Below are 3897 nucleotides of genomic sequence, written 5' to 3' on the forward strand. Positions count from 1 at the left end.
CCAGTGTAAGAAGATTCCTTCAGGCCAGTCAGAGCATGCATGAACACACACACACACACACACACACACACACACACACACACCACACACACACACACACACACACACACACTCACACACCCACACACACACACACACACACACACACACACACACACACACACCCTCACGCACGCATATGCACACTGACGAACACACCCAATTGTTGTCTCACTCACACTTTTATGTAAACACAAATGCACCACTGGGAACTATCAAGCCCGTCACAAGCAGAGATTAGGGATGAGTGATACAGCAGGTGAGATGGACAGATGAGCTAACTGAACACCCACAGTCAGCAGCAACATGCAGCTACTGTGATATCTCTGTTTGTAAGATTCCTTCTCACACGCTCTCCTGATGGTAGTGAGGGTCAGGGGCCTCTCATTAGTCCTGTAGCTCTGAGCCAGAGAGGATTAACGTCACAGTAGCTTTCCCTCATCTGTGTGACTCGTAGATATGGTTCTGTGAGCTGTGTGTAGAAACCAAAGGGGTGGAAGAAATGTACGACAACGCATTAGGGCCACAGTAGAAAGGTTATTTTTTAACAAAAAGACATACATTTCTGCCAAAAAGCTCTGACATTTTGAGATTCATCTTCGAAATAATCTAGAAAAACTCAAAAATTTCAGAGTTTCAAAAGTCAAATGTGTTTGACTTTTGGAAGTCAAGTTTTGGGAATAACAGGCTAACAAGTTAACCATTAATAACAAGTCTTTGATTAATTTCAAATAAATAAAACAAAAAAATCACAATGTGACATGAATGTAACATGTAACGCAACACGTAGTAGAAATGTAGTTGAGTAGAAAATACAGATTCTGAATGTAAAAAGTAGTGGAGTACAAGTCAAAAGTACCCATCATTAAATCTACTGCACTTAAGTAAAGAACAAATACATGAAACATGTACTTAAGTACAGCCAAAAAGTCCTTTTGCTTCCCTACATTTCATCACTGGTGTTTGGACTGAACCTCAACTCTAAATGACTATGAAGCAAAGTTATGATTGAAGCGATTTGATAAGAACCACTGCAACAAACTGGCGACCTGTGCGGAGTGTACAACCCTCTCACCCAAAATGTCTGGAGACAAGCAACAGTACCACTCCTGGACAATGATATACAGAAAATGGATGGATGGATGGATGGATGGATGGATGGATGGATGGATGGATGGATGGATGGATGGATGGATGGATGGATGGATGGATGGATGGATGGATGGATGGATGGATGGATGGATGGATGGATGGATGGATGGATGGATGGATGATAAGAATTGCTGAAAGGGAAGCTTCTGCTCAAAATACAGCAGGCATCCAGGCCTCACACAATAAAAGTGTGAGAGGAGGCAGAGTGTATCTGACTATACCATGTAAAAAAAATGTAGCCAGTCTTCTCGCTTCTCCCTCTGGCCAATAGTGAGACTGTAAAATATGTATTTATTTCTAGCTGTTTAGACTATTGTAACACCGGCTCTCTGGTTTCCCTATTTCCCTATCCCAATTTGTCCAGCTTTCACCCATCACAAAACTCTGTTGCTCCTGTGCTGATTGAGACCAGAAGACAAACTCATCTGTTTTAAAATCATTGCACTGGCTCCCTGTGCAATGAGGTTTTTAAATGTTTTTTAGTGGTTTTTAAATGTGTTTGTGCCATCCTTCACCGTAGAGCTGCTATTAATGGTGCATAATCTTATTTTTCCCTTTTGGTCTTGTTTTCATGCTTTTTTTTAAAAAAATTTTTACACATGTACCCATTTTGATTCATCGTGAATCTCCTTGTGCTGAAGGCTCAATGGCAATAACAGAAAGGCTTTTGATAACAGAAAATAACAGAAAATGTAGCAACTGAAGTCTGTTCAGTTGCTACATTTTTCTAATATCTGAGTGTTTTCTCATATCTTTTTCAATTTTGATTGGGGATATTTATTCATTTCAAACAGACAAGAAGCAAAAACAAACAAACAAACAAACAAAAAAGCCAAATAACTGCCATTTTACATTATTCAAACAGGCGTATGTAGAAGATACAAGGTCTAATGTATCTTCTTGTGGGTTTATCGTCTATCATTCTGTATGGCCCTTTGAGCTGCTTTTAGCATGAAGGATGCTTTATAAATAAAATTGACTGATTGTTCGGTTGATTGATTTCGCAGCAATCTTTGCCTGAGGACACGCTGTCAGTGAGAGCCTGGAAGCCACAGCTTGACCCAAGTTTCTAACTGAAAACTGTCTGCCGTGCACATGATTTACATCCTCGTAACGTCAGTTTCATGCAGCTAAAACCTGGTGAAGGCTTGGAATCAGATTGCTTAAAGGGAAGAAGCCAAACAGGAGGAGACAGTCTGATGACCGGGCAATGTGTGCGAAGGAGACCTTGTGTTCAGCCATTTCTGTGGCTGATATTAACTCAATAACGTCTTCCACTCGCGTATCTTCCTTATTAAAAGTACTTATATTTCAGACAGCAGCACACTAAGCTTGGATTTGAATCATTACTGGAACTCATAGCGATGTGGAGCCTTGAGAAAAACTGAACATCCCAATCAGCCCTTCATTAAGCAACAGCGCTCCCTGGTGGTGGTTTATGGAAGTGTTTTGTTTTGGTTTTTTCCTGTGGTTTATTCAAAGTCCCTTTTTAAAACACATACAGCTTCAGACAAGTACAGAGACCAGAGAGCCAGTCTGATGACATGGGAGAAAAAAGTCAGTAGCAACGACTTTCTCTAATTAAGTTGTTCTCATAAAATATTAAGTCGTACCCATGAATTAAAAAAGGAGTTCCCACAAGTTATTAAGTTTTATTCACAATTTTTTGTCACCAGAAGACAGGCTCCATATAGACAAGAAATTTATTCCTAGATACTTCTTGGTCTCACTACATCAGTTCATTCCACTGTATTCAGTTCCTCATTTTATGCTTACATTTGATTCTTTATGCATTTTCAGAGATTTTGTTTTTATGTCCTCCTCAGCTCATCTCATGTTTATCAGTCTCCTTCCCTCAGCCTGTCTCTTCAGCCTCCCCTCACAGCTACACCCTGTCCCCATCCATAACTTGTCTAGTTTTTTTTTTCATTCAATGTATTTATTAATGTCATGCATTATCATATGATGATGCATAGACTTACAGGGTATTACACATCTTAAACATTTAAAAGGAAATGAAGAAGGCCACTGAACAAGCTTGCCAATGAAGCATCATTTGTTTTCTTCAGACAAATAGAATTTTTAAGATAAGCTGGGTTCATTTTTGCTCACAATCTGTTTCATTTTAAAGGCTGTGGCAGATGCAGTTCAGCATATTTTACATCTCACTCAGGATCGGCTACAGGATCCAATTTGTTGCAGTAAAGCTGCAGGTCAGATATTTATCACATTTAATGACATATTTCTTTAAGTCTCTCAATGTGATCAGTAGTCTTCAAAAACTAAGGTATTCTTTATCTTCAAGTTGAAGGTGAAGTTGAAGGGTTCAACTTTATTTAACTGAAATAAATTATGCTTGAAACTCGGTCCAAATACTCTGCAGATCCATGACCCTCATTTGATTCTCATACTTCCAAAATCCCACAAACACATGTTCCAGTTTCCTCAACACTACACAGTTTAGGACGCTTCTCCAGAAGGTCCCAGTGACTCAGAATAATCTCTTCTTTCCTTGTGACCTCAGCATTAAGCTGAATGTTGTATCAATGTTTGGCTTTTCGCACATTATCCCACTAAAACTGCTACTGCCGTGTGGTTATAGTTGCAGTTCCGTGTTCCATGTTGAGCTTCAGTAACATATGCAGTGTGATTATCAGCTGCCGCCAGCTGACCAATCCTGCTCGGCGGGGCGTGACGTCAGCGCTG

The sequence above is a fragment of the Poeciliopsis prolifica genome, unplaced genomic scaffold (assembly GCF_027474105.1).
Source record: "Poeciliopsis prolifica strain line A6 unplaced genomic scaffold, Auburn_PproV2 SCAFFOLD010, whole genome shotgun sequence".
Lineage (NCBI taxonomy): Eukaryota > Metazoa > Chordata > Actinopteri > Cyprinodontiformes > Poeciliidae > Poeciliopsis > Poeciliopsis prolifica.